At 36.9% G+C, this 19,337-nt stretch overlaps 1 protein-coding gene and 1 pseudogene across 4 annotated transcripts in view; one reads left to right on the top strand and one right to left on the bottom strand.

Moving 5' to 3' along the window:
* The window catches only part of MICU1 (mitochondrial calcium uptake 1), a 216,148-nt gene that overhangs the window by 2,204 nt on the left and 194,607 nt on the right, over positions 1 to 19,337 (top strand). The window lies entirely within an intron of this gene.
* Positions 17,777 to 18,116, bottom strand: LOC109372419 (60S ribosomal protein L37 pseudogene; annotated as a pseudogene).

Below are 19,337 nucleotides of genomic sequence, written 5' to 3'. Positions count from 1 at the left end.
GCTCATGCTGGCTGCTGGCTACACACGGTAGCCCATGGCAACCCACTGCCACAGGGGCTGCAGCCTACATCGCTGGCGACTCATGGCATCCCAGCTCCAGGTCGAGCTGTTGTTCAGCATCTTAGCTGTGGAGGGCAGTGTCACTGGTCCTCATATGTGGGATCCGAACCGGGACCTTCTGGCATCCCAAGCCAGTTCTTAACCATCGCGCCACTCGGCCGGCTCGTAACCATTTTTTTTCCATATAGAGTTGTTTAATATAACCCTTTTAAAGAGAACCAGTTTTTTAAAAGTTAATCACAACTCTTTCTCCCACTCAAAACAAAAAATAGCTTACTTTTGTGTCAAGGAAAAAAGTTGATTCTTTTTAAATACATGTTCTACTCATGTTAGTAAATTATGAGAAAATTGTTAATGCTTTTAAGACAATAAATATTGATATCTGAACATATTTGAGAGGAAAACACAGGAGCAGTATTTTTAAATGTTTTATATTTCCTATTGTAAAAGTAATAGGTGTTTATTTTGGAAAAAAATGAAAACATTATAAAAATATAACATTGAAAACTGAAATCCTAATTTATCTTTTCCCCTGCCACAGGTAATCACCGTTTTTTTTTAATATTTGGGAATCAGTGTGACAAAGTAAAGTACCTAGAGTCAGACTCTGAGAGAAAGATGGTACTAATAGACCTAGGCTTACATCCTACAACCTTAGAAACCCCAGAAGAGAGAAAACTTACTTTCCTTTCTGTTTCCAGCAAACTATTGTATAGGAGTCTCATTGGCCTGATTTGGGTCATTGTGCATCCTAGAGGCAATCTCTGTGGCTAGAGTGATGGAATGCTTTGTGTAGCCAGGATCACATTTTATTCCCACCCTGGAGTGTGGTGCAGGGGGTACATATAGTTTCAAACTATATGAATAAAGGGTAGGGAGCAAATAATTCTAAAGGAAAACTGAGATAACATTTCCCAGAGAAGGGAGAATGGTTGCTGAACAGGCAAAAACAATAGATGTACCCTAAAATAATTTTACATGTAATTGTTTTCCTTTCCCAATATAAATTAATCGTATTTTACAGTTTGTATGTTGATTTTTCTCTTTTAATGTGTATTATTTTATTAACTTATAGAACTTAAATTTGAACTCTTTAAGTACCGATATTTGCACTCTTATTACAAGTATAGTACCCTTGCTCTGGAGTATTCAGATATTATAACTTTAAATATTTTGTATATTTGGCAAGTTTGTTAAAATTGAGTTGGTAAATAATTTTATTACTGTGGGTGAACTTGATTAATAAACTGTAGTTTATAAATAGTAAATAAAATTTTTAAATATTTAAGTATATGTAGTTAATATGATTAAATGCTTGATTCTTTTAATTGCTTCATGTTTAAAAATCTGTAGAAACCACTTCATTTTGTGCATTATATGAAAAGTAAATCACTATAATTGTCATTATTGTCATTGGGTATTAACTTTATAGTTAATATTAATGTCTGATTCTGTATCTTTATGGATTATTCTGATGATTTGTGTATTTTTAGAGAAAATATAATTGAAGCAACACTGTTTACTCCACTGTCTTGTCTTTGTTTAAAAGAAATGTTAACGGCTCAGTTCAATGGACATTGGAACTTTTAATTGTTAACATTGGTGGCACAGGCTTTAGTGGAGACAGATGTATATTCTAAAACCCAACTCAATTGTTTTTGGATGTTGAGCAAGTTACTTAATCTCTCTGAACTTGAGTTTATCCCATTTGGAAAATGGAAATGATAATACCTATCTCATAGGGGTCTTGAGAGGATTAACTTAATTATTAATATATGCCAAATGTCTTGGATATAGTTGGTTCTCATTAAATGTAATTATTAATAATAACAATAATAGGGGGTGACCAGTTAGCTCAGTTGGTTAGAGCGTGGTGCTGATAACACCAAGGTTGATGGTTTGATCCTGCATGGGCCACTGTGAGCTGTGCCCTCCCTAAAACAGTCAACTATGCCATTGTATCATGAAGAAAGCAATGTGTAACCAATGACCATGGCTGGTCCCCAATAAAAGCTCAAAATCTTAATAATAATAATAATAATAACAATAACAAAAAATAATATCTAAAAAGATTTTATTTTCCCAGTTTCAGAATGATTAGCCATGGGGATTTAAAAATATATAGGTACCTGAGGAATTAACTATGTTCTTCATTCAGTTTGTCTTGATTTTAGCAGATTTTTAAATTCCATATTGCATATATAGCAATAAGCTAGAAAACTTTGCTTGAACAAAGTAATTCTTTCGACTGCCCAAGTATTTGAAGATTGCCTAATTTGAGTATTACTGTCATGTTGGGGAAATGTATTGAGAGAATTTTACATAAACTCCAAGCTTGGTACCTAATATTTTAGGTAGAAGATAGTACATTCCTTCACTATTTCATTGTATGTATTATATAAACTCTATTTTATTTATCCATTTATCTGTTGATAGACACTTGGATTTGCTTCTGCCTTTTGGCTATTGTGAATAATGCTGCTATGGAGCATGAGTGTTTTCTAAACACTCATATTTGCTAGTTAATTTTCCCACTGTTAAGCATCCCCACGTTTATTGCTGTAGCATAAGTATGATGAGAAGAGAATTAAACAAGGAGTTATTATATCTGGTTTCTGTTTCCAACTTTCTAGTAACCAGTTTTGTGATCTTGATGAAGTTGCTTAAAGTATCATCCTCTTTGGCCTGTTTCCTGTCATATTGAAAAATTTTAAGGACTCTTAGAGCTCTAATACTCTAGTATATTGTTTCCTTTTTTTCTGTATGTTTTATCTCAATGTTTTGAGGATATTGAGGCAGAACATGTACTGAATATATCTTTTGTCAAAAATCTGTGTATATGGGCCGTCTGAGTGGCTCAGTTGGTTAAGAGCTCACTCAAGACTTTGAGCTCTGAGCAACAGCGGTTCGATTCCCGGCCCGAGCTGAGCTGCCAACAGGTGGCAGGATGGCTCAGCTTTAAAAAAAAAAATGTGTATCTTTTCTTTTTAAACAACAAAAACCTTTGTCTTTTTAACCCATTGACCGCCCCCCACCTCAACTTTTTTGTGAAACAGGAACTTTTTGTTGTGAAAAATATATTTATTATAGATACTCCTTTTGTATAATAAAATAGAAATATGAATTAACGTAGTGTGTTATGTTGTGCAGCATATTTTCCACTTGCCCCTGTCTTTTTCAGTCTACCCTTTTCCATCCTGCTTTATGCCCCAGGAAGCTGATGTTCATTGACTGCACATTATAGGCTCCATTCCCTCTGGTATTCAGTAGGGTTTAGCCAGTGACAGGAGATGGGAGGGGAGTGAGGTCTGGGTATATATATTTTTGGCTTTCTCTTGTAGGTTGGTAACAGTTACATTCCTCTGCTGAAGGCCACACAGCTCTTGTTAGGCAGCTCTCTCTCAAAGCTGTAGCTACAACTGACTGTGAGTTCTGGTAACTAATACCTTCCCTGGCCCATTAAGGCCTAGTGGCTTCCCACTATTATGTCCAGAGTGCTTCACTATCCCTTGTTGGTTTCTGTTAACACTGTCCACATCTTTGTAAACAAACCCTTTATTAAATTTTCCCTGATTACATCATCTTTGGCAGTTTCTATCTTTTTATAATTTTAAAATTCAGATAAGTGATCAATGGATTGCCATATTCTTCATAATAAGCTTTTTTGACTAGTTTTTTAAAATAATATAAAATTTGCCATTTTAATAATTTTTAAGTGTACCATTCAGTGACATTAAATCCATTCACATTATTGTGCAACCATTGCCACTACCATTTCCAAAACTTTATCATCATGCCAAACAGAAACTCTACCCATTAAACAGTAACTTTCCATTGTCTCCTCCCTCTAGCCCCTGGTAACCTTTATTCTGTTTTCTACCTTATGACTTTGCCAATTCTGGATACCTTATGTAAGTGGAATCATACAGTTTTGTTCTTTTGTGTCTGGCTCTTTCACCTAGCATAATAATGTCTTCAAGCTTCATCTATGTTATAGGATGTATCAGAATTTTATTCCTTTTTAAGGCTGAATCAGATTTCATTGTATGTAACTACCGCATTTTGTTTATCCATTTTTCTGCTAATGGATATTTGGGCTGTTCCTACCTTTTGGCTATTGTGAATAATGCTGCTATGAACACTAGTATACAAATATCTGCTAAACTCCCTGCTTTCAATTCTTTCGGATATATACCTAGGAGTGGAATTGCTGGATCTTATGGTAATTCTGTGTTGAACTGTTTTCTATAGTGTCTACACTATTTTACATTGCCACCAGCTGTGCCCAAGGGTCCACTATCTCTACATTTTCTTCAACACTTGTTATTTTCTTTATTTTTTAATAATAGCCTTCCTAATGGGTGTGAAGTGGTATCTCATTGTGGTTTTCATTTGCATTTCCCTAATTAATATATTGAGCATCTTTTCATGTGCTTATTGGCCATTTGTATATCTTCCTTGGAGACAACGTCTATTCAAGTCCTTTGTCCATTTTTTGAATTGGTGTGTTTTTTGTTGTTGTTGTCATTGGATTAGATAGTTTTTTTAATCAAACTGCAAGTTTTCTTGGCAAGGTGATTCCACGGATTTGAAATGTATTTAGGTTAGAAGAAAAGTACCAAACATATTCATTTCCTTGACTAAAATAACAAGGACAGATAATAGATACATTTCTGATGAGAGTCTTACTTTGCATTTTAATTAAATGTTTTCATTAAAAGGAAGATATTTAGGTATTCTATATTTATGTAATATTTTAGTGAAATTTATATTGCATGACAATTTTTATTTGAATTATCACCATCAGCAGCATCCTCTTATATTACCTTACAAATAATTATTTATAATTTACTGTGTGTTAGGCACTGTGCTCAGCTTTTTCCAACCATTTCTCATTTAATCCTTTTCATAGTCATTTGCAGTAAATATTATTATCCCTGTTTTATGGAAGCACAAGATTGCCAAGTCAGGAATCACAGAAGACTGACTTCAAAATTAATAGACAGTAAGAGGTCAAGTTAGTAAGGTCTGATGTCTTTTTTTTTTTTAAGATTTTTATTGGGGAATGGGGGGAGGGGAACAGACAAGTTGCTGTCGTTTTGTTCTTCAGTTTAGTTGTGGAAGACGTTGCTTCACTGGCCCAAGTTGGCACCATCATTGCGCTCCTCCCGGGTGAGGCAGATCAGTCGCCAGCTTCTGGACGGCCGCTCACTGCAGCTGCTGGCCACTCCCACTGGCTGCTGGCTACACACAGTAGCCCATGGCAACCCACTGCAGCAGGGGTTGCAGCCTACGCAGTCGCTGGCGACTCATGGCAGTCCAGCTCCAAGTTGAGCTGTTGTTCAGCATCTCAGCTGTAGAGGGCAGTGTCACTGACCCTCATATATGGGATCCGAACCGGGGCCCTCTGGCGTCCCAAGCCAGCTCTTTTTTTTTTTTTTTTTTTTTTTTTTAAGCTGAGCCATCCTGCTACCTGTTGGCAGCTCAGCGGCTGCTCAGCTCGGGCTGGACTCGAACCGCTGTTGCTCAGAGCTCAAACTCTTGAGCGAGCTCTTAACCAACTGAGCCACTCGGCCGCCCCCCAAGCCAGCTCTTAACCAACGTGCCACTCGGCCGGCCCAGTAAGGTCTGATATCTAGAATTAATTAACTAGATTACCTTGAGTAAGATGCTTAAGTTTCTCGGCCTCCATTTATTAAATCAAAATTATATAACAACAATACAAACTTACCTACGTGTTCAGTAGAACTTTAATTTGTGATGTTCTAATTTTGGCTTTAATTAAATCCTAAAATTTAAACCAGCATCTTATGTAAGCAAGGAAAAATATATATTTTAAAGTACCTGGGTAAGATTTCCAGTCAAGATTGTGAAATATGTAAAACTGTGCTTGTATCCTCTCATGACACATCAAAATTACAACTAACCTACAAAACACCATCATTGAGATTCGCCTAAAGTCTAGCTGAACAGAAGTCCTACAACTAAGGTACACAATGAGACCAGTAGGAGGGGCAAAGTCATGGAATGGTCTGGTCCCATAGCCATATGGGGCAGTTAAAAATAGGGAGGGATATCTTGGCTGCAGAGGTGCCGCCTGAGGAGTGAGGGGCCCCAGCCCCACACCAGGCTCCCCAGCTCAGGGTTCTAGTGCCAGGAAGAGAAGTCCCCACAACTTCTGGCTGTGAAAACCACCAGAGATTGTAACTGAGGGAGATGGAGAGTGGCTGGAGTTTCAGGCATTCTTCTTAAAGGGCCCACATGCAAACTCACTCACTCTGAGCTCTAGTACTGAGGCAGCAACTTGAAAGGTGCCAGGGACATATGGGGAGGAACTGAATTGTCTGGATTCAGGGCCAGGGCTGGAAGGGCAGCTTTCTCCCACATACTAGTTCTGGAAGAAGCCATTATTTCTTTGTTGAGCCCTACCCCAACCTGGCATGCATGCACAGGCGTTGGCGAGTGCCATATGTGAGTCTCCATCAACCTGGTTAACACCTGGTTGGCCCTGTCCTGGTGATTCCCTGAGACCCTGCCCCATCCAACTTGCAAGCCCACTCAAGCCACTTCCAGTGGCTTTTTCATATGAACAGCCTGCCTTGGCTCAGCTGCGAAATTTCTTAAAATCTCTCAAAGATTCACAAACCCCAAACAAGCAGCATCTGACCTTGGTGTGCCCTGTATCTCTTGCTGAGCAGTCCCAAGCCGGGCACTAGCAGCATTTGTCCTCAGTTCGCAGCTTGGCCTCTCCCAGGCATCTCCAAGTCCAGCACAGGTAGCTGCCATCTGCTGATTGCCTTGTGGCTCATGCCAGGTTATCCTGGGCAGGACACAGGCTTTGGCTAAACTTGGCCTGCAGTGAGACCACTACCAGGAGGCCCTGAGGCTGGTATGCTTTAGACCTAGCTGGAGCACCACCCGACTGCCTCCATGGTGTACACACTGAAAGGAAAGACTGGGCAGGCACCAGAGCCCTGCAAAGCAAATCCTGCTCCATAGAGTCAGCCACTGCACAGCAGCTTCTCCACTATAGTCATGGCCAGTCCTCACAGTCAGTCTGCCCAAAGTCAGTCTTTCCTATTGATGTGCTAACAGCAGCCAAGGCTCAACTACAACAGGAGGGCACACAACCCACACAAGGGACACACCTGCAGCACATGGCTCAAGTGACCCGGGAGACTGCACCACTGTGCCCCACAGGATACCTACTACATAAGGCCACTCTACCAAGACTAGGAGACATAGCAGCCCTACCTAATACACAGAAACAAACACAGGGAGGCAGCCACCCAAAATGAGGAGACAAAGAAACATGTCCCAAATGAATGAACAGAACAAAGCTCCAGAAAAAGAACTAAACAAAATGGAGATAAGCAATCTACCAGATGCAGAGTTCAAAACACTGGTTATAAGTATACTCAGTGATCTCAGTGACAACTTCAACAAAGATAGGAAACATCAAAATGGAGATAGAAGATAAGAAAAACAGCAACCCCAAAACAAATGGAGAATACAGTAGCTGAAATGAATACATTAGAGACAATCAACAGTAGATTAGATGAAGCAGGATCGATCTGGAAGACAAGGTAGCAGGAAACACCCAATTGGAACAGCAAAAAGAAAAAAAAGAGGACAGTTTAAGGGGCCTCTGGGGCAACATTAAGTGTACCAGAAGAAGAGAGAGAGAGTAAGGAACTGAAAACCTATTTGAAGAAATAGTGACAGAAAACTGCCCTAACCTGGTGAAGGAAATAAGTATACAAGCCCAGAAAGTTCAGAGAGTCCCAGACAAAATTAACCCAAAGAAGCCCACACCAACACACATCATAATTAAAATGCCAAACGTTGAAGACAAAGAGATAATCTTAAAAGCAGCACGAGAACAGCAGTTAGTGACTTATAAGGGAGCTCCCATAAGACTGTCAGTTGACTTCTCAACAGAAACTTTGCAGGCCAGATGGGATTAGAAAAAAATATTCAAAATGATAAAAAAAAAAAAAAGGCAAGGACCTACAACCAAGATTAGTCTATCCAGCAAAGTTATTGTTTAGAATTGAAGGACAGATAAAGAGCTTCCCAGACAAGAAAAAGCTAAAGGAGTTCTTCAACACCAAACCAGTATTACCATAAATGTTAAAGAAACTTCTTTAAGAAGAAGAAAACAAAAAAGATTAAGAAAATGAATAATAAAATGGCAATGACTACAAACCTATCAACAATCACTTTAAATGTAAATGAAGTAAGTGCTCCGAAGACACAGGGTGGCTGAATGGATAAGAAAGCAAGACTTTTACCTATGCTGCCTACAAGAGATTCACTTCAGATCCAATGACACACACACACACTGAAAGTAAAGGGATGGAAAAAGATATTTCATGAAAATGGAAATGAAAAAAACTGAAAAGCTAGTGTAACAATCCTTACACCAGGCAAAAGAGACTTTCAGATAAACAAAGGCTATAACGAGACAAAGAGGGACCCAATAATCCAACTTATGGGTATTTATACAAAGAAACCCAAAACACTACTTTGAAGGGACATGTGTATCCATATATTCATTGCAGCAGTATTTATAATAGCCAAGATATGTAGGCAGCCTGGATGTCCATCAATGGGTGAATGGATAAACAAAAGGGGGTACACATATATAATGGAATGTTACTCAGCCACATAAAGCAATGAAGTCTGCCATTTGCAACAACATAGATGGACCTGCAGTGTACTGTGCTGAGTGGAGTAAGTCAGACAAAAATGCCATATGCTTTCACTTATTTGTGGAATCTAAACAAGATAAACAGAACAGAAACAAACTCATAGATAGAGAACATTTTCATGGTTGTCAGATGGGAGGGGAGTTGGAGGATGAATAAAAAAGGAGAAGGGATTGAAAAGTACAAATTGGGGCCGGCCGAGTGGTGCGATGGTTAAGAACTCGCTTGGGATGCCAGAGGGCCCCGGTTCGGATCCCACATATGAGGGCCAGTGACACTGCCCTCTACAGCTAAGATGCTGAACAACAGCTCAACCTGGAGCTGGGCTGCCATGAGTCACCGGCGACAGCGTGGGCTGCAGTCCCTGTGGCAGTGGATTGCCATGGGCTACCGTGTGTGGCCAGCAGCCAGCGTGAGCGGCCAGCAGCCGCAGTGAGCGGCCGTCCAGAAGCCGGCGACTGATCTGCCTCACCAGAGAAGAGCGCAATGATGGTGCCAACTTGGGCCAGTGAAGCAACATCCTCCACAACTAGATTGAAGAACAAAACGACAGCAACTTGTCTGTTCCCCTTTCCCCAATTCCCCATCACTGTTCCCATCCCCCCAATTCCCCAATAAAAATCTTTAAAAAAAAAAAAAAAAAAAAGAAAAGTACAAATTGATAGTTACAAAATAGTCATGGGGATGTAAAGTATAGCACGGAATATAGTCTATATTGTAATAATTATGTATGGTGCAGATGGGATTTATTGAGGTGATCACTCTGTAAGTTATATAAGTGTCTAATCACTATGTTGTACAACTGAAACTAATATTGTATGTCTACTGTAAATGAAAAATAAAAAAATTATTAGTGAAAAAGGGAAAGAAATACCTGGGTAAATAGAAGTTGGAGTACAGATTTCAAAGGCCAGAAAATATCCTGTGAAATATCTAATATTGCTGTCAACCTGGCAGGTTACTTTCTAGGGAAAACATAAATATAGACATATTGCTATAAAATAGTATCTATAAAGATGTCTGATGCTATGAAGGCTAAAAAAAAATATTCCACTGAAATTATTTGTGTAGAAAGAGACTTTCTTTGGCAGAAATATATATTACTGTTATAGACTGGCCCATAATACTAATCAATTCTTTGCTGTTGAAGGAGACTCTGAGTAACATGTCATGGACCCACAGTTGAGTTCTGACATGGACTTATTATATTTTATTACAGGGACCCCATTTTCCATGTCTGGAAATTAAATATAGTGCAAATGAGAGAGCACTTATTCATTGGAACACTTATAAAATACAGAGTTCTCTGTAAATGCAAGGTGACATTCTTATTAAATATTGATTGTTTCATTCTGTCTTCACATATCATTTCTGTATCACAGTAGGATTTAGAGGTTTTCATTTAATAGGGAAGCCCATAAAGTATTCTAACACTACTCTAGAGTGCATATAATGCATTATTGTTGATCAGTATTTTATATTTTTTTGTTTTTTAAGAATTTACTCTTTTAGGGTCATTCTGAGCCTTTTTAAGTAAGTCAACCAGTACTTTTGCTATATATTTCCATGTTAAAGCTTTATGCACAAAGCAAACAGACTTAACAATGAATGAATTAGCTGATTAACAAATTACAAAGTAGGATACAGTTGTAGGTTTACATAGGCCATTCAGGTTTATTCAGTTGTATGATTAGATTAACAACCTAATAACAGCTTTTTAAATGGTTGGCCTTTTTTTGTGGCCTTGAACTCATTTGTTCAAAGTAATTCTTTTAAGCTATGATGGAAATTAACATTTAAGTGCTTTAGGACCACACATGATAAACATATTATTCATGTAATATATTATTGTCAACCAGTATATTACATACTTGAATTCTAGCTTGAAAATTTTGGAGGCTAGAGAAGTGCATTTTCACTTTTGACAATAGCTCTCCTCATGGATGTGAAGTGGTGTCTCATGGTGGGTTTGATTTGCCTTTCCCTAATGACTTATGATGTTGAACACGTTTTCATGCACTTATTGGCCATTTGTATATCTTTTTTGGAGAAATGTCTATCCAAGTCCTTTGCCCATTTTTAAATTGGATTGTTCTTTTTGTTGTTGAGATTCAGAAGTTCTTTCTATATTCTGGATATGAATTCCTTATCAGATACATGATTTGCAAATACTTTCTTTCCTTCTGTGGGTTGTCTTTTCATTCTCTTAATACTGTCCTTTGAAGCACTAAAGTTTTTTATTTTGATAAAGTTGATTTATTTTTTTCTTTTGTTGCCTGTGCTTTTGGTGTTCATTGCCAAATCCAATGTCATAAAGATTTTCTCATACGTTTTTTTCTAAGAGTTTTCCAGTTTTAGCGCTCATGTTTAGGTCTATGCTCAATTTTGAGTTAATTTTTGTACATGATGTAAGGTAAGAGTCCAACTTCATTCTTTTGCATATGGACATACAGTTTTCCTAGCACCATTTGTTGAAAAGACGTCCTTTCACCATTGAATGGTCTTGGTACCCTAGCTAAAAATCAATTGACCCTATATGTGGAGGTTTATTTCTGGGCACTCTATTTTATTCCATTGGACCATATGTCTGTCTTTATGCTAGTACTACACTGTTGATTGCTGTAGTGTTGTAGTAAATTTAGAAATCAGCAAGTGGGAATCCTCCAACTTTGTTCTTTTTCAATATTGTTTTGGCTGTTTGGGCTCCCTTGAGAGTCTATGCAAGTTTTTTTAAAAGACTTTTATTTTTTTATGAGCCATTTTATGTTCACAGCAAAATTGAGGGGAAGGTACAGAGGCTTCCCATATACCCTCTGCGCTCACACATGTACAACCCCCTGTTATCAACACCCCACACTAGAGTGGTACAGTTGTTACAACTAATGAACCTACTGACACATCGTAATCGCCCGAAGTCCATAGTTTACATAATAGTTCACTCTTGGTGTTGTACAGTCTAAGGATTTGGACAAATGTATAATGACATAGATCCATCATTATGGTATCATACAGCATATTTTTACTGCCCTAAAAATTCTCTGTGCTCCTCCATTCATCCCTTCCCCTACCCCAACCCTTGGTAACCTCTGATCTTTTTTCTGTCTCCCTAGTTTTACCTTTCCCAGAATGTCATTGTAGTTGGAATCAACAGCATGTAGCCATTTCAGATTGGCTTCTTTTACATAGTAATTTGCATTTAAGGTTCCCTCATGTCTTTTTATGAATTGATAGTGGTTTTTTTAGTGTTGAATAATATTGCATTGTCTGGATGTATCACATTTTATTAATCCATTCACCTACAGAAGGTTATTTCAGTTGCTTCCAAGTTTTGGCAAGTATGACTAAAGCTGCTATAAATATCTGCATGCAGTTTTTTTGTGTGAATGTAACTTTTCAACTTCTTTAAGTAAATACCAAGAAGTGCAATTGCTGAATCATGGTAAGAGTGTTTGGTTTTGTAAGAAACCACCAAATTGTCTTCCGAAGTGGCTGTACCTTTATGCATTCCTATCAACAATGGATGAGAGCTCCTGTTGTTCTGTATCCTTTACAATATTTGGTGTTGTCAGTGTTTTAGATTTTGACCATTGTAATAGGTGTGTATTGGTATCTCATTGCTTTAATTTGAATTTCCCTGATGACACAAGATGTGCAGCATCTTTTCATATGCTTATTAGCCATCTGTATATCTTTTGTAAGGTGTCAATTCCACATGGCTTTTAGGATTGGTTTTTGGGTTTCTTTTACATGCTAGAGGTTGAATTTTTTAAAACACAAACCACATACATCTCCATTTCCTTATTCCATTAAGGGAATATTTTAGTTCCTGTTCAAATTTTTTTGTCTTCTGCCAGTTAACACCAGTGTTTTAATGCTTTGACGTTTAAAAATTTTTTATTCATGCTATTTGATTTTGTCATGGATAAATGTCTATTAAATTGCTTGCCCTTGTGATCTTTTCTTGTTAAAAGGTTACAAAACAAGAATTATAGGTTTATAGAAAGATGGATCTATGGAAATTAATAGAGATGTTAAAGTATTTGGAGAGGGTAATGAAATCTCACAAGTGCTTTCTCACATTGTCTTACAAGATGATAGCAAGGGGTCACTTTTTAAGTTACAGGGCAAGTAAATTGAAGATGGAAGGAAAAATAACTATTCAAATGTCTTGCTTATACCTTAAATGTCAGGTGTTAACTTTAGAATCAGGGATTTCTACTACCTTTAATATTTGAAGTTTTATTAAAAATGAAGAGAATGAAGAAGCTTCATTATATTCTATGATTGATAAAGTAATTAAAGTGGAGTTGAAAATATTTGAGGCAACAAAGAACATAGAGTTGGAAGGTAGAATATCTTGGTTTTTAATCTCAATTTAGTTACTTATCAGGAAATTTATCTGATTTACATTTTTATAACAGTTTTATTGAGATATCTCACATACCATATAATACACTTAAAGTACAGAACTCAATGCCTTTTTGTACATTCAGAGAGGTGTAGAACCATCACCAGATGCAATTTTAGAACTTTTTCATTATCCCAAAAAGAACTTTATCCTTTAGCACTCACTCTTCATGTCCTCCCAACTTTCCCCTTGCTTACCAGTCTAATTTCTATCTCTGTAGATCTGCCTATTGAGTTTCTGGTTTGTATTTTTGAAATATTATTCTGGCTAATGTAAAGAATGAAGCAAGGAGTTCACTTAGAAGACTATTGCAGAAATCCCATCTTGATAGGATTGTACTATGGACTTAGCTGTTAACAGTGGAGATAAAGAGAAGTTGATAGATTAGCATATTTAGAAAACAGTGACTTAAAAAAATAGCTTTAAAGTGGTTTCTTTTGGAACCACTTTTCATTTATGTATAGAGATTATAATATACAAAATAATGATTTTATTCTTAATGAAAGACTTCATATGCTACAAGGAATGCCAGAAAAGCTTCACATGTGGTATGTGAGGACATGTTTATTAGTGAAATATGTATTGGGTTTTCAAACTTCTGACTGAAGCTTACAGTGTAGTATGGCTTTACCCAGTTCATGTCAGATTGGGCCTGCTTTTGAGAAAAGCTAAAATGGTGAACTGTTAACTAGTTTTACTTCCCAGTAGATGAGACTATAGAATTCATATATTTAGTTTTGGTGTTTTTTTTACTTACCTATATGTTTTTAATTTATTCATATTACCCAATATGTATGTTTTTTAAAGATTTTTATTGGGGAATTGGGGGAAGGGGAACAGACAAGTTGCTGTCGTTTTGTTCTTCAAGTCTAGTTGTGGAGGACGTTGCTTCACTGGCCCAAGTTGGCACCATCATTGTGCTCTTCCCAGGCGAGGCACATCAGTCGCCGGCTTCTGGACGGCCGCTCACTGTGGCTGCTGGCCACTCATGCTGGCTGCTGGCTACACACGGTAGCCCATGGCAACCCACTGCCACAGGGGCTGCAGCCTACTCTGTCGCCAGCGACTCAAGGCAGCCCAGCTCCAGGTTGAGCTGTTGTTCAGCATCTTAGCTATAGAGGTCAGTGTCACTGGCCCTCATATGTGGGATCCGAACCAGGCGTCCCAAGCCAGCTCTTAAGCATCGCGCCACTCCGCCAGCCCTATTTTTATAGTTTTAAACTTCCCAGAGCTTAGCAAGAGAATCAGTGCTTTACTACATTATTTAAATTGTAAGCAAAACTTGACAGAGGTGAGAAAAATAAGACTACAATCTATAGTAAATATTGATATAGAAATTTTAAATGAAAAGAATCTTAAATTAAAAAATTATATACAGAAAAATTGACTTATTTTTTTGCTGTGCATGTCTGTGAGTTTTAATACATGTATAGTTTTGTGTGACCATCATCACAATCAGAATACAAAGTTTCACTCCCAAAATCTCAGTGTGGTTTCTTTGTAGTCAAACTATCTATCTACCAGTAACCTCTGGTAACCTGATCTGTTCTCCATCACTATAGTGTTACTTTTCCAGAATGTAACATAAAAGTATGTAACCTTTTGAAACTGGCTCTTTCATCAGCAGAATACTTCCTTTGCGATTGCTGTTGAGCATATCAATACTTTGTTCCTGATTGATTGATTGATTGATTGATTGATTAGTGGTATTCCATTATAAAGATGTACTAGAATTTATCCATTCAACTGTTGAAAGTCATTTATTTCCAGTTTTGGTGATTATGAAAAAACTGCTATGAGCATTCAGGTACAGATTTTTGTGTGAACGTAAGTTTTCATTTCTAGAGTGAAAGCCTAGGAGTCACCATCTTGCCTTCCTACCGACAATGTGTTACAGTTGCTCTGCATCTTTGGTATTATTAGGTATTGTTGGTTTTAGTATTGTGTTTTTATTTTTGTTGTGCTTTTTTTTCCCAGACATTCTAATAGATATGTAGTGGTATCTAACTGTAGTTTTCATTTTCATTTTTCTGATAGCTAAAGATGTTGAGCATCTTTTCATGTGCTTATTTGCCACTTATATATCTTCTTTGATGAAGCATCTATTCAAATCTTCTGCCCATTCTTCATTTGGGTTGTTTGTATATACTCTATTATGATTATAAATCTAAAAAATGTAGACTCATCTCTAGGGCAGTGGTGGTACCAGCACTATGCAGGCACCTAAAAGTCTGAGAAAGGGAACTCTTCTTTCTGACCAAAGGCACTGTGGTCCTAAGAATGTGGGGAGAATCCCTATTACTTTTTTCTTTTCTGTCCTCTAGCACAGTGATTTTTAGCAAGGCCTGATTTTGCCCCCCAGGAAACATTTGGCAATGTGTGAAGACATTTTTGGTTGTCACAACCAAAATGGAAAGGGGGTGCTACTGGTTACTAGTAACACCAACCCAGATAAAGGGAGAAGAAACTGAGTTAGAGGCGAAAAGAGAAATAGGTGTAGAACTGAAGGGCTTTGGGAATTTTTGGGCTTCTGAGAAGTTTTGGGAGGTGACATGATATTTCGTTGAATCTGTGACCTTTCCATCACAGAATCACAGAATGTTCGATAAAAAAGAATCTGGGAGTCCATGTAATCTGATTCCCCTAATTTTATAGATAAGAACACTGAGACCAGATGGTATCCAGGGTTTAAATTTGAAAAGCTGGGATCTAAATTTAAGACTTCTAAATCCAGTGTGCTTTGCTTTTTTACACATTGTTGCTCCCTTTCCTCTTTTTTGTGTTTGGGGATACCTTCTGTTTGCAGGAAGGCCAAGGTGAGACCAGCATGCTAGGGAAAGATGAAGGCAGGCATTTAGATTCCCATCTATGTTAGCTTGTCAAGCAGAAGCTCTGTATGGGAAGAAAGACTGGACATTTGTGTTTTCTTTGTACTGTGACTTAGGAACCTGACCATGGATGATGGAACAGGAAACTTATCCTAATATATCTTAGGATATATTAATAGCTCTCTTTAGTCTTGAGAGCTGTCAGTGAAGCTAAAAGTGCTTTGGAATGACTTGCAATCCTAAGGTATGAATAGCAGAAGAGAAAAAAGAAGAAAAACAGTAGGAGAAAAGAAAGAGGGAATAGAGTTATGTTTCGTGGGGCTGGTAGAAACCATTGTTTCAGATGCTAACCTATTTACAAATAAATTTTAAGGTGGTATTACTTTAATATTTCATTTTTTGGAGTTTCCTCTGTTTTCAAATCTGGTTAAAATTCTGGCCTTTTCTCATAACCACTATCAGGATTTTAGTATACTCATTTTCTCTTGTAGTGATTATATACATATCAGGAAAATATTAATGGTTATTCTCTGTTTATGGATATATTTGATTAAACTGACCTGTAGAGTTTAGCAGAGGCAGCTTAAGAATATATATATATATATATATATATATATATATATTTTTTTTTTTTTTTTTTTGAGCCGTCCTGCCACCTGTTGGCAGCTCAGCAGCAGCTCAGCTTGGGCCGGGCATTGAACCGCTGTTGCTCAGAGCTCACACTCTTAAGTGAGCTTTTAACCAGCTGAGCCACTCAGCCGGCCCTAAGAAGATATTTTGATAGATTAAGTTGAAGTGGTTTCTTTACTGGTCTTACCCAATGTTAAACATATGTTTTTATTTTGTTAGCTCCTTTTTTGTCTGTACAAAGTAGGGATGCGATGACTAATAGTATTAGTTACTCCTAATGCTACAAGTTAGTTCTGGTTAGTTTTCCATATCTCTAACAGTTTTTCTCAACCAGGGTTCCTCATCTGAGCCACAGAACAAAATTAATTATTTCAATGATTATTTTCTCAATTCTACTCGTATTGACACAAAACCATTACTATTCTAAAGGTGTAGGAGAAAAGTTAATTAATTGCCCAATGGATGTTTTCGTTCTTTCATGGAACACCTGTTGAGAAAGGCTGCAAGTCCCACACCATTGCTTCATAGGGATAAAGTAGGTTGCAATTGATGAAAGTGCAAGTAAGAACTGTGGACATTTTTTTCTGCTGCATCCTGTTTGGAGAAATACTATGACCAGTCATAGGCGTAATTGAGTATTTTCTCAAAGAATATGAAACATGTATAGTCATTGTGGTTGAATCTAGGCACGTGATGTTTACAAACTGAAAATGCCTTATAGTAGGAAATACTTTTTAAAATTAGTAGGCTCATCTTTGAATTTCATCTTTTAATTTCATAAGTGTCTTTTAAGAACAAAAGATTTTAATTTTGATGTAATCCAACTTGTTGTCTTTTTCTTTTATAGTTTGTTCATTTTGTCTTCATTAGTTCTTGTGTTGTATTCAAGAAATGTTTGCCAAAAGTGAGGTCACTAATAATTTATTATGTAAAATTTATAGTTTTAGGTTATACTTTTAGGTATATGACCCACTTCAAGTAAATATTTATATATGGTGTGTGATCAAGGTTCATTTTTTTTGCACACGGTTATTCAGTTCTTGCACCATTTGTTGAAGAGTGGGTATTGAATTTTGAAGTCTTTTTCAGCATCTGTGAAGATGACCATATGATTTTTTCCATACATCTATTTTTTTAAATATTTTAAAATAGAAAAATTTATTGTGCAACTAATCGTTGAAATCCTTAAGAGGAACTGGATGCTGCAACAGCTACCCTCTTGGGTTTCGGTGTTGTTCCTTCACGGAATCCATGCCTGAATCTGCGGTGTACAATTTTTAGGTGCCTCATTCAGCCAGTCCCGGTGGTATTTCGTCTTTTAGCCTTAGCACTCCAGTTATACTTTCTCTTCTGCTTGGCAGAGTAGCCACATTTGCCACAGGTAGACTTCTGAAGGTGGTAGGCCTTAGAGCCACATCAGCGGCGTAACGTGTGCATCTTATTGCGACGCTTTCCGAATGATGACGTTCCTTTCGTCATCGCACTTCTGCGGCCGAGATCAAAGAGGCCGGAAGAGCTCCATACATCTATTAATGAAGTGTACGTTATTAACAATATTCCTAATTTTGAAGAAAACTTGCATTGCTGGAATACATCCCACTTTGTTATGGTTTTTGTTTTTTAAATGTAATATTAGAGTCTGTTTGCTAATGTTTTATATTTTTGCATCAATATTCATTAGTGACTTTGCTGTGTAGTTTTTTTGTACTGTATTTATCAGAATTAGATATCAATGTTGTACTTGTTTTATAGAAGGGATTGGGAAGTTTTTGCTTTATTTTAAATGCTTTTGGGACTATTTTATCTTTTGAAGGTTTGTTAGAATTTCCTTATGAAGCCGTTGGGGGCCTTAGGCTTATTTTATGGAGTAGTTCAGTAATGACTTTCTCTGTAAATTTGCCTGTTTAAGCTTTAGAACCCTAATGAGGTCAATTTTGATCATCTTTGTTTCCCCTAGGTAATTTCTGCTTTACTGAGGTTTTCACATTTATTTGCACAGAGATCTGCAGAGTAGCCTCTTGATGTTTAAAATTTCTTTTGTTTCAAAGGTTATTTCCCTATTTGTATATATGTGCCCCCTCCCCCTTTTTCTTAAGTTAGCTAATTGTTATTATTTTATTTAAAAAATCAATTTTAATTTACTTACTGTTTTTCTCATATTTACCTCACTTATATGTGCTTTTATCTTTATTCCTTTTTTGTACCATCATTAGTTTTATTGCTATTTTTCTGGTTTATTTATTTGTTTATTTATTTTTGAGCCTGGAATTTAATTCATTTATTTTCTTTCTGTTGTAACTGATAAAAGTATTAAGTTCTGTGCATTTTTCTCTGATCACTGTTTGACATGTATCAAGTAGATCCTGATAGTATCTTCATTATCGTTTTTAAAGTAAGTTCTTTTTTAAATTGAGATATAATTGACATGATATTAGTTTTGGGTGTACAACATAATGACTTGATATTTGTGTATATATTGCAAAATGATCACCACAATAAGCCCTAGTTAACATCCATCAGCACACAGTTACAATTTTTTCTTCTTGTGAGAGAACTATTAGGATCTACTCTTTTAGCAACTTTCAAATATACAATGCAGTATTATTAATTATGTTGTACATTACTTCCCCAGGACTTGTTCATTTTAAAACTGGAAGTTTGTACCTTGTGATCATCTTCACCCATCTTGCCTATAGCTCA

The sequence above is a fragment of the Hipposideros armiger genome, unplaced genomic scaffold (genome assembly GCF_001890085.2).
Source record: "Hipposideros armiger isolate ML-2016 unplaced genomic scaffold, ASM189008v1 scaffold_15, whole genome shotgun sequence".
NCBI lineage: Eukaryota > Metazoa > Chordata > Mammalia > Chiroptera > Hipposideridae > Hipposideros > Hipposideros armiger.
The sequence above is the reverse complement of the archived record's forward strand: the minus strand, read 5'-3'. Positions and strand labels throughout refer to the sequence as shown.